The sequence below is a fragment of the Sitodiplosis mosellana genome, unplaced genomic scaffold, assembly GCF_009176505.1.
Source record: "Sitodiplosis mosellana isolate CC-2019 unplaced genomic scaffold, AAFC_SMos_1.0 Smas_scaffold_6226, whole genome shotgun sequence".
In the NCBI taxonomy this organism is placed as follows: domain Eukaryota; kingdom Metazoa; phylum Arthropoda; class Insecta; order Diptera; family Cecidomyiidae; genus Sitodiplosis; species Sitodiplosis mosellana.
Window position 1 is genome coordinate 17,253,522 of NW_022601467.1, and position 12,715 is coordinate 17,266,236.

The following is a 12,715-nucleotide window of genomic DNA, read 5'->3' on the forward strand; positions in this document are numbered from 1 at the left end:
TACATTGTGAACCGAAAAATTCACTGTATTTTCATTTGAAATCGGTAATATTATGTCGAGTATTATAAAACTGCCAAACTATAATAAAATGGACAAACGTTGATTTCCCAATTCCACCGTGTAATCGCACGAAAATATTCCAAAAATACATACACGTGAAACCAGCGAAGCTACAATCTACTATTTGATGTTAATTATCACCGTCAGTGAGTTGATGCAATGATCCGTGGCTGAAGCCATGACCATTTCCAACTGTTATCAGTGAGACGCACCGAGAGCACAAAACCAACGTCATATTACTGAGAGATGGCAAATTTATCCAAAATGACTCGTTTTCCAAATTTCTTGCGTTAATTTTGTGTTGTTACATGATAAAATGCGCCAAATGATTTATCTTCAAACAATTCGTAATAATAATTTTTTTTCTTACGATTTTGTCCAATATTTTTGCGCAATTTTTCGTTTTCGTTTCATTGGTCGTTTTTCTAGAAAGAAAGAAGTTGGCAGCGAAAAAGAAGAAATAAAACAACCGAGTAACTGATGACTCGAGTGACATAAAATCGCATAAAATAGACATTTTAAAACGGCGTGACAAGTGTATGCGTTTACGCGTGTGTTTGGTATTCAATTTTGTCAGATGCTCACTTTTTCTATCGTTTGTATCGCTCCGTACGAGAGTTGCATTGCATCTCGTGTGCACATTACAATGTGAACGACATTCCAGAAAGATGTAATACTTGCGCTCGCGCAACTGTGTGCATGTCTCGACGCCATGCACACTTTTTTCTCTCTCTCTCTCTCTCTCTCTCTCTCTCTCTCTCCATTCGTTTTAATAAACACATAGTCGTAACAATGACCAGCCAACAGATGAAAATAAAATCAACTATTTAATCGGCAGTGTAAAGAGTGACGACGCGAGCAGCGCGACAAAGACGACGACGACGACAACCACCACACACGAAACAACAGCGTTGACGAAAACGGCATTTACCTTAATAAATATTGAGCTTTTTTTTTAATTACATTAGCCACATATTTCGCGCACTTGTTTCTCACTGCACATTGAAAACCGATTTTTTTGGACTTGATTTCAATATTCAGTGCATTGCAATTTTTGTCAATTTGCATTGAAATCGATGAGTGTGTTTTGTTTGTTTTTCGCTGACTGAAATTAACTGAAATTGAGTGAAATCCGTTACGGGAACCGAGCAAATCAAAACAAAACATTTCACATTTGTGCATCAGAAAGTAAAAGCGAATTTTGTGTCACTGGGTAAATGTGCACATTTGAACGAGTTTCAATAAGAACAAAAAAAAAAATTCAAATTATCGTACGATTTGCATAATTCGAAAATTTTATTCTCTTTATGAGATTCATTCGTTTGTTGCCTAATCGCTTGAAAATATTCAGTTTCCTCTTCAAAAGCAAGTTTTTTGTTGTTGTTGTCAATGATGCTCGATGACATTGCCAATGTGCTGATCATTTGAAATGGCGAGGAAGTTAATATTTCCATCTCGTGTGTATCTGCATGTTGTTTTCTTCAAACGACCATTTCATTTGCGTAATCTCCATGGTTCCGCTTTTTGTCCTATCTCGTGGCCGGAATATCTTTCATCTTTGACAATGTAAACGATGGTAACCTTAAACTTGAAGACATTGTTTTCTTCACTTTTCCTCGTCATTTTAATTCGTTATTTCCATTTCATTTCGTGCGCGCGCGCGCTCGCTGGCTAGTCGAGTGTGTTTATTGATGATATATGAGGATTTTGGTGTCTGTTGAATTGTGTTTCTTTTATTTGTTTCGTTTTGGTAGCCGTCGTCACCGTCACGTTGACAAAGGAACGAATGAAAAAAATCACACACCGAATTGAGATAAATAAATAAAACTGGGATTTCGATGGAAGTATGTTGTTGTTGTTGTCGTCGTCGTCGTGCGTTTTTTCCTTCTTCTTCTTCGTCATTTCTCTTTGTTGCTTTTGAAATGAGAAATGTTGTCAAAAACGAAAAAAAATTCACAAAACTAAACTATAAAAAAGCGACATCACACATCGAGCGCAAAAATGAGCCGTGGATGCGTGAAATATTTGAAATTTTTTTGTTCATATATGAATGGTGATGATAACATCTGGTTGTGAAGGTTCCCCGTCTGAGTTCATGTTTAAATCTTTTCTCTCTTTCTTGTCGTTCGGTCTGCGACAAATTATTTTTTTTTGCGCCAGTAAAATCGTGTAATTCAACCAAATTACGGGCGCCTGCTTACATAATTTGTGGTTTTCCCCCACGTTCTAATTTGGCGCATTTCACGCAATGCAACAACAACAACATAAATAAAACATTCTTTTCATATCGAGAGATCGAATTCTAATGAATTATTAGTCATTTACACAGTAGTTCATTTCCTCTTGCTCTCCTTTGCATGTCTACGGACGGTAACAGTCAATGTTTAATCGCACTCACTGCGATTAATTCAAAAAAAAAAACGGCGTCAAATCATGCAAATACCGATCGGAATTACGATCCTTTCATTATTAATAATCATCGTAAAAACACAACAATGAAATGGAATCAATTGAAATCACGGTGTTTGTTGCTATTTGTTGCCACTTTTTTCATCATCCAATTTTCAATTTGTTGTTCCTCACAATTTAAATTGGAATTTTGCGGAAAATCCAATACCTTAATTAATAACGATGCTATGAAAATTTCCCCCGTTTGTACTATGCTGCGCATGATTTGCAATTAATCGTTAGATTAATGTAGGAGAGAAGAAATGAAAAAAAAATGTTAATCATCATTTGCAATTGAGCAAAGAAGAAGAAAGAAACAAACAAACAAAACACAACGACATTATACTATCAGCAATCACAATAAAACAATAATTTTTACGTGATTGAATTTTTTAAATGGGCTCAAAACGATGATTTTTAATCGTAAATAACTTATAGTGTGTGTTTGTGTGTGATGAGAAAGATTTCATGGAAAAATTCCGCGATTTTATTCAACGAGAGGAAAAAAACACACACCAATTTCGGCATTACATCTTGGGCGCGACCCATGCAATATCAAGTGTTATTTGCATTGACTAATCATCAATGACTTTATTGAAACATCAAAAAGCCGAAAAATGATTCATTTAAATGGAAATCTCTTTTTTTTTCGTCTGCTCTGCTCCGGACGCGTCGAGAGAGTGTTCAGACGAAAGAGAGATGTCACGCGTCTTGAAAAATATGTTGTAATAATTCACATGGGTGGAGAGAAAGAGTGCGAGCAAGCAGAAAAAAGAGTACAAATTACCTTGAATTGTTTGCCGTAAATCGTTATCGGAGCGCCGATCATAATAAATGCGCATGGAATTTTTACTTCTTTTTACTTTGTACAGCTGAAGAAGGAAAAAAAGCGCAGTTTTTGTGTCCAAATGAAGAAATTCCCATCAATTTTTAGTGCGCATAAAATTTTATTAAACAATTGTTATTAAAATATATTGAACTACTTGCCATTTTTTCCCGCTATGCCTTCGGATGACATATGTGTGGTGATATATAACCAGGAGTGGTTAAAATTGGATTGTTGAACATCTTCGTGGTCAAGCGATAAAAAAAAACGCATCTTTTTGTCTTAACGACGCACTCGATTCTACACTTATCATACACATAATAAGCATGATTGAGCTGCCGAACTGTATAATTAAATATGCATTTTCTTGTGTAATGCTTTTGCCACTTATCATCGCTCGACGTGGCCTAGCCGCATTCTATATGCAAGACAATAGCACTTATACGGTCAGAAGTGCAACGGAACATTATGTTTGGCTAAACTTTCGCTCTGCGTCTCGAGATTTTGATGAACAATTTCGTCGCGCAGAATGGTTTCAGCACGGAAACGCCATAATAAACATCTCGTAACGAATGACATGTGAAATGCACGAGATAAGACCATTCGACACAACAAATTGGAACTACTTGCTTGTGTGTGTGCGTGTGCGTATTGTTTTCAACTGTCACTCGTGCATTACGCAGCATTTACAATGGAGTTCGGTAAAATCTTGATAGCGACTATTACATTGAACATGAAGTTTAATGTTTCGTGTTTTGTGCTGGAAAAAAGCACATAGCAACAAAGAAAAAAAAAACACTTTGGCTTGTTTGCAATGTCGCATCGTAGACTACAATTTGGTATGCGTATGTCAAAGTTGAAACAGCGTGTTGACGGGTGGATGGATTTCGTCATAAATATTTTGGCAACATGCTCCGCCACACCGAATATTCTCCTTTTGTGATCTTATTCGGTTTTCGGTGTTTGTGGCGTTCGCTCTCACTTTCTGCATGCCTCTCTCGCTTGCTCAAAATCGATCAGTTTTGGGTGCAGATTGATTTTGCTTCAATTTGGGTGGAATTTTTGTTTTCTTCATTTTAGCTGAAGCATTGAGCTGCCGCAGCAATGCACGACTCAATTATCGAATGATCAGTTGGTGGTTTTTTTCCTCTTATTTTATCAATGAGGCGTATTACCTTGTATGTTTCTTAGCATATTGATGAGACGCTTGACGGTCTGTGGGTTGCCTTTGCAATTCGATTCATGGGAAATTGTAAATATTTTTGCCCATAACATTTAAATTGTGATTGTCTAGTCAGGCATCGGCATTTATCGGAGTAAATATGAAAAATGCGATAAAGATCGACTCGTGTCGTTCAGCCAAACTCATTCGTTCGTTCGGCATGTGTGCATATATGGGTGAAGAGAAATTGCGTAAAAATTGAATAAAACAACCTGTCAATACTTTTGATGTGCTGGTACTTATTGTAGCAAAAGTCACAGAATCCACAAATATTTCTGTGTTTATTTTTTTTCGTCTTTTCTTCAATGCGTTCCGCACCAATGAAAATGAAATACCGAAAAAAATGGACCGAGATAAGCGATCATTTGTTGACATGTGCTTCTCATTTTGTCATCAATTTGTAGAACACAAACCGCAAGAAGTTCAAAATCATTCAAGCGTAGAAGCGTCCAAGAAAGAGAACAAACACACACACACACACACACACACACACGAAAATCCGGCCACTTGAAAAACCGCCGCACCAGCGCACAACGACTTTCCATTGCATAAGCGTTGGCTTTTCGATGCACAAGATTGACATTGACCCCTTTCGAAGCAAAAATAACGTAGTCAATAAATAAAAAGTGAATCCCATGTAATATATAAGTAAAGAAAACGTGCAATGTGTAGCACATATATGATGTGTCTGCAATTGGCCAAATAACTGTTCCGATTTTATTTGCTGTACTTATGCTGTGTGCCTGTGTGTTATGTGCCTGTTTTTTTTTTCGAAAGTAATCATAAATGAGTAATTTGCTTCTCATTTTACTTTGCTTTTTTACGGTTTCTCTTTCGTTAGCCTTTTTCTTCTTCTCCCAGCTAGCTGGCCCGCAGCATGGGCTCCATTCGGTTCGATTCCGATTTTTCACCACTTCCAATTTATTTATTTAAATAATTCTTTGTGTTGTTGTGTGTTCTGTTGGCACGCTGGTTAGTTTTTGTGTGTGTGTCTTTTACCGCTTGCCGTGCGATCACACGATCCGCGATTTACAAGCTCGTTTAATTGGTGTGGTTCCACTGTAAATTAATTAATGTGAGTCATTATGGCTCAATTAAGTTCGACCAAATTATGCATAGAGATAGTACCCTAATGAATGAATCAAATGATCGTAATAATTTTGATTAAATTTGAATTTTTTTCGATCAACGCGACACAATGTGTCCACGGTGGAAAATCGCTTTTTTTCCTCATCGTTGCACCGATTGTGTGCACATTGCGTATCCACCATGCCAATTTTTTTTTTTGCGCGTTGTCTTCTATCGTTTGTGGCAAACACCCTAGCAAACACCTGTTGTTGGATTTGAATTTTTCGACACACTCGACTGCAATGGAAAAATCAATGCCAAACGAGTATGAAATAATCGGCAAACGGAACAAAAATCCACACTTTGCCGTCTTTTGTTTATGTACTGTCGCTTTTCGTACAGTTAAACAAGTGAATCGGTGAAAAGTACTGACCTGGTAGCTGGCGTGCAAGAATACACAAGATGTGGGCTAATAACCACCAGTGTTAGATGATGAAATTTGATGTATGTTCTGTTTTTTTTCCATCATTCATTTCATGGCGCGTCGATATCAACTGGCTGAAATAGCAGCGCCCCGAACAATTTGAACCAAAATAGAGCGCAGTATTATTTTGACTTTATTGCCTGTCGAAGAAGAAAAAAAAACACACACACACACATCGTAAGCCCAACAATGAAATATGATTTTACTAAATCCAATGATCGTAATGGACTCGTGCCATTGAAATCTACACCATTCGATTCGGGTACTGCATATAAAATAAGTAATTAAAGCCATTTATTTTCTTCATTTTCATTTTTTTCCCTCGGTTCCTCATTTGCCAACCAAACAAAGCACATACAGACGTACAAACGTACTATGCGTTTGTTTATTTTCACTACGAGCTTAAATGTTCAGTGTTTTTTTTTCGCGTTGCCAGTCTAGTCAGACAGAAGGCCGGCTTATAGTAATTGGTAAATAAAAAAAAAATTTCTATAAATACTTTTACAAATTATTGCTGAAATTTGGAAATCAAACAGAGTAGAAAACGTCTGATGAAATGTTGCGATATTACGAGTACGAAATGCGGAGGCATTGGAAAATGAACTGCAAAACAAAATAGTTCATTTGTGTAAAGTAAAATATGCAAGGTGTTCGTTGTGCGCCGACATGGAGTAATGTCGGTAATGAATCGGTCGTGTAATCGAGAAGACAGACAAATGATTAGTGAACAATTTTCAGCGAATCTCTCTCTCTCGGTCTCTCGGTCTCTCGCGGTGAACATCATAACAATTTAATAATCCCGGCTATAAGCTATCATTAGGCAAGTTTGGAAAATTCAGAATCGTATCAATTTTAATTGGTTTCGGAAAAACGGGACGGAAAATTCCGTAGCGTAAATCAAAATGAGTGCGATTGTAAAAAAAATGTGTGATAACACTTCACTCAAAATTCATGAATTTCCCCCGCCGTTGTTGCTTCGTTCGTTGTATCCGATCAATTTATGCTTTTTTTTACGTCAATTTAAGCGTTTTATCAATCATGCAATAAAAATGCCCAGAACGTAGTGTGCATTTGCAGCAGAGACAATCACACTGGGGCAATGGCTGAAGGGAGAAAGAAAGAATCAAAGTGAATAATGAGCAAATAATGAAATAAATAATTGAAAACAACGAAATAAATAAGAAGAAAATAGCATGGGATATTGATGCATTACTTTTGACACACCAGAGCATCAGTCCGACAGACACACAGAGAGTCGAAAAAATCGAAAAGAAACCGAGTTTGGACCAACCGAAAAAAAAGAAGAGACGAGTCATACTTTTGGAGCAGCGTTGACTGTGCAATCTGGAATAATAATCATATTGATTACTTTAATTGGAACTTTAATTGTTTTGCCTTGATATTCATATTTCTTCAATTATTCATAAAAATTTTTAAACGTGTCGGTCGGCATGTCTACGCTCACAACGCGCGCACACACACACACACACACCGTGTACATCTCTTCTTTAGCTCATTAAATTCATCTCTGTGCTGCTTTTTTCTTCGTTTCTTCTCCACATGATCTCAGTACATAGTACGAAAAAAAACACGACTACAACAAAGATATGGCAAAGAGTATAAAGTTAAATGTGAAAAAGAGAAAAAAGCACGTCAAAAAGAAACAACATTAAACGCATTGATACTGATCATGAGAGATGAAATTCCTTGCAACAATTGAACAATAGCTCGAGCAAATGGAAGTAAGCACATTACACGTTATGGGGCTAATAAAAACGTATCAAATTTTAAAGAGAGTTGGCATACATATAACCAATTGAATGAATGATCTTGGCATGCGATTGCGTGCACTTTGCCGCTGTTTTTTTTCGGCTTTGGAATGATTTACAAGCGAAATGAGCGAAGAAATGAAGAAATTGTAATTCATGTGGATCTGATTGGGTGATTAATGCAAATGCAATCTTGACCCGTTTTTAGTTCTCTTTGCGCTCCCCAATAAAAAAGCAACTGTGTTTGTTTGCTTCGTGCACTTTGCTCGTCGACATAACACAATTTGGCAAATAACAAAGACAACAAACACAAAAATCATTATGCGTATCCTTCGGCATCGGCCAGCATTTTCTCATCATACTCACACACACACATGGACAACAAATTGACTGCTCAATGGAAACCAAAATTAGCGCTTAGAATGTTTGCTGTTTTTTTTCTGCTTCGTATGCAATACAATCTCTCGCACAAACTGCATGCACTGAAAATGCCGAATAATATTGATTATTATCTGAAGAATTAAGTGAATGGCGCTGAGCAATCAAAATCGAAAGCATTGACCCAAACAATTTTGCATGCTAATTCGCATAAATTGAAAAATCGCTCGTTTTTTCTTCTTCTTCTTCTTCTCTTCATATTTAGCACAATTAGCATTTTGATTGGTTTAATTCAATTCAGTGTTTTGTGTAATTCTTCTTTCTGCTAGCTCGTTGTTGCATTGTATTTGCATTCAATGCAACGCATATCATTTGCCGATGTGTTTTTTTCTTTAGTGCAAGCGATATTGGCTAAAAATCTGCTGTAATTATGCACATTGTGCATGGCTACCGAAGCATTAATGCTTCGTACGCGGCGCTGTTGTTATGTGCTCACTTCACCTGTTCAGACGCATGCACTTTGAGCACGACAATCGACATGTGATCGGTGGTTTTTTTTTTATGTTGTTGTCGACGTGGATTTCCTCGTGCTTAACGGATCTCATTTGTTTGTCACTTGTTTGCGTTGTTTTTTCCCCTCTTCTTCCTTTCTTTCTCGGGCAGAATTTTTTATTCTACTTCAAAAAAAGTTTTTCGCTGTTCAATCATATGATCAGTTTTTGTGACTTTGTTTACATTTACTGTACAATCAGCAGAGACGCGCATTTATTCGTTTTATTAACGTTGGAGAAAATTATGATGACAAATCGTTTACCAAAAATAGTTTATCGAACCGGTGTCTCACCGATGCAAAGCAGCAAAATCGATACAAAGAAGCTTTAAGACTTTTAAGTCGTTGCAGACAAAAGTGAATCCAATTAGTACTTGATTATTATTTATATTCCATCATCGGCTTCAGTACAGTCGTAGGGAATTACAATTATTTATTTTGGCCGGGCTATCTGCCGAAAATCTGTATGGTCATTGTGTTTTTTTCGGTGGTTGCGGCTGGAATCCGATTTATCTGAAAATAAACGTGAGAGATAATGATAACAACAACAATACAAATAAACGGAAGTTGGATTTTGTTTTGGAACAGTGTCTCGTTTTGTTTTCTGGGCTTTGTAATCGCTTTAGTTTCAAGTATATATGAGAAATGATGACAGAATAGAAAAAAAAACTCGCACACAAAATTACGCAAAATTGGCGAAAAAGAAGCGAATCCGAAGTGAATTGAACGAAACGAAAATGGAATGACCGCTGAAAATAGACAACAAAATACCACAGACAATAACAGAGACTAAACCATAAAAATGCCTTTTTGAACGCGACAAAAAAAACACTATTTTTAATTATTACGCGTTTGTTGTCATAATTGTGTGTATCCAATTTCAACGCCACCACTTCTTGTTGTCCATGATTTGTGTATTTCTTCCCGTCAAATTGAATGGCTTAATTCATTAAAACGATTCAATTGAAAAAAGTGACCAACAAGAAAACAAAACAAACAGAAACGAATGAAAAAAAAAACGGCGCGTAATTACATTTATAATTCCAAAATCATTCTTTTCGTCATTTCATTCTTTTCGCTTTTCATCACCTCAATTTTTCAAGTATCAAGTCAATGTGTATTGCGACAAGGGATTTATTGCTGTCGCTGCTGCTGTTGTTGTTGTTGTTGTTGTTGTTGTTGGACCGCGAGACATGCATATTAGCAAATTTACTCGTTTCTTTGGTCCCTCTCGACTTTGATAGAAGCGAAATATCGATTATATAATGAATGTAATATAATATATCAATTTTATGTGGCTCGTCGCAGTTGCAATGGTTTTCGATGCCTATGCAGTCTCTAATGCACCAATATGATGCAGCAACATATCTTTTGTACACATAGTTTCAGTATCAATTTTCTTATGCTTTTTTTGTCTGCGTCCACGAATTTATGTTTTGTGAAAACAATTTGTTTTCCCTTTCGTTGGCCGTCTTCGAGCAAATGCATTTCGAAAAGTGTAGAATCGATTGTATACGCTTTACGTGAAGATCGGCCAACACACGACGACGACGACGACGACGACGACGACAAAAAAAACTAAATAAAGATTGAGTCTTCTGGGTGACACTTTTAGTGAGTTGGCCAAATCACTCAAAAACATGTGGCAATGTGCATCGTATACTCTTTGTGCCTAGCGGCCGGCTGCTGCTGCTGCAGGCGCACACATAATATAATTGAAGTATTGATTGCAAAGTAACAAATTATGAAAGAAAACTGAAAAGAAGAGGCGAAAAATAGTAGTCGATATTATTAAGCGACACATCGCGCATTCTGTCCGAACGACATGATAATAACGCGAACAATTTAGCTGTGTCTGTTTGTGTGTGTGTGTGTGTGTTGTCGTGACATGATTCGCGCAGCGCACAGTGCACAGAGCAATTGTGAGCCGGTTTGTTACGACGATATCACTTAAAATCAGATGGACACATTGATACATATGGAAAATTTACAACACCAAGTGCCGTTTATCAGCTCTTTCTCTCGCATTGGGTTTGCGTACGCCGATTGTGGCCGCCATCTCTCACTCTCGCTATATTTTTTGTTTTTGTTCGCTTGTCGATGACTTTTTTTCGGTTTCTCTTCAATTTTCTTTAGCATCTCAAGTTTGTTTATATCATTTTACATTCACTTATTGAGGTTTCAAAGTGTTGCAATGATCCCAATGTTGCGAACGGGCCGAGAACGGCTGATGTATGTGCGCGCGAGCGCATGCGCATTTTTATACCTGTGAAATTGCATATCGACACAGCAAATAAATAGGTAATGAGTACGTTTTGTGTGTGGCTACGGCGATATAGTCAAATGAAGAGAATTGGCTATGAAGCGAATCGTGAACGAAATCGTAATTCAAGCACGCACACAAACACCATCGCTCCAGCATCTAGCGATCCTTGTTGAATGCAATTGAAAACATACGAAACCGAAAATCATTCGCCGTCCAACCGACCGACCAAACAGAGGAGAAATAGAAAAAGTACACAGATATTTATAGTATATATTATTCAATAGATAGACTTTGAAGTCTCGTTTCGGATTCTTTGCGACACAACGATTGCTCAATACAACATGCCTTTAATCATATCACACGCTCGCTATCGCATATTGCACCCGGTTACATACACATTTTCGATGGGATCAATCAGTGGCCAGCCAATTTTGTACCAAATCAGAACTAAACGAACGATACACCTCGAACACTAAGTACGACACACTGATTAACGAGCCTCGTGATATGATTCCAATTCGAAATCACGTTCTTGTGTGCATTCTCCTTGTCTCTTGTTTATGTCTCGTTGTTTTAACCGAATGCATGTGTGCACAATTCATAAAACTATTTCATTTCTTTCTCGCGGGCTTAAAATGTGTTCGGTGGTTGTGTTTTTCTCCGCACTCTCCTCGCATGCGGTGTATTTGTCGATTTGCACCAAACCGTGTGCCAATCGTCAATACAATGGTCAAATAGAAAAACCGCAATATCGAGAAGAAGTATCGGTTAGGTAATTGATTTTTGCTTTTTCCCAACTTGAACCAGCCAAACGATTAGCTAACCGAGCTAAGCTATTTCGCTAAAGCAAAGAGAGATTTACTGATATTGACTAGACTACAGCCGTCGTTGTCATTATGTCGCATAACATACATACGACTCTTTTTTTTCCACGTCTCTCGCATATGTGATAAAGTAACCAAGTTGTTTACACTTTGCGCATATCACTTGTTCTTTTTGTCTTTTTTTCTTTGTATGCGCAAATGTGCGCGAGCGCGCTGTTTCCAACCGTGTATTTACTTAATATTTCGCTATTTTCGCTCATTTCGCCCATAAAATGTCAAAAATGCACACAAGCCATTTCTAACGTGTTTATCGTAGCCACAACGAATTTGAAGTGTTTGTGTAAGACAGCGAAAAAAAAACAATCTGGTGGTAGGCCAAGCCAAGCTCAATGCTTGGTGTGTACATTGATACATAACGCTGGTTGGTTGGTCGGTCGGTGCAATTGATTGCTGAATGCCGTTGTAGATCATCTGGCTTGACTTGTTCATCTTGTTCACAATTGAACATGGCAACACATCGTTTATCCAATGATTAATTTTCTAAATAACACCAATTATACAATCCAAATGCCGTTAGATCATGAGAATGCTGCGATGCCATATTTGACCGGTTTGAAGTTCACTTTTTAGAACAAATTTGATATGGGCTGCACGGATTTCTTAAAGTCCCGACCAAAGGGGAAAAAAACCGTACCAATTACAAAAGTGAGATACGAATCAGGATTTTTGCCCTGTGCATGAGCATGTCTCACGTAAAGTCATCGGCTGCAATTAAAAAAATCAAATGACGAGAGAGAAAAAAAAACTATTAAACGGAATG

At 37.4% G+C, this 12,715-nt stretch overlaps 1 protein-coding gene across 3 annotated transcripts in view; it reads left to right on the plus strand.

Annotated features, from left to right (window-relative positions):
• Window positions 1-12,715, plus strand: part of LOC129577780 (scavenger receptor class B member 1) — a 56,252-nt gene that overhangs the window by 15,310 nt on the left and 28,227 nt on the right. The window contains exon 1 of one of the 3 annotated variants that reach the window (XM_055465352.1): window positions 6,475-6,578. The exons of the other annotated variants lie outside the window; for them this stretch is intronic. The gene's annotated coding sequence lies outside the window, so the exon portion shown is untranslated. Of the gene's footprint in view, window positions 1-6,474; window positions 6,579-12,715 lie in introns of those variants that run through there. 3 annotated transcript variants of the gene reach the window in all.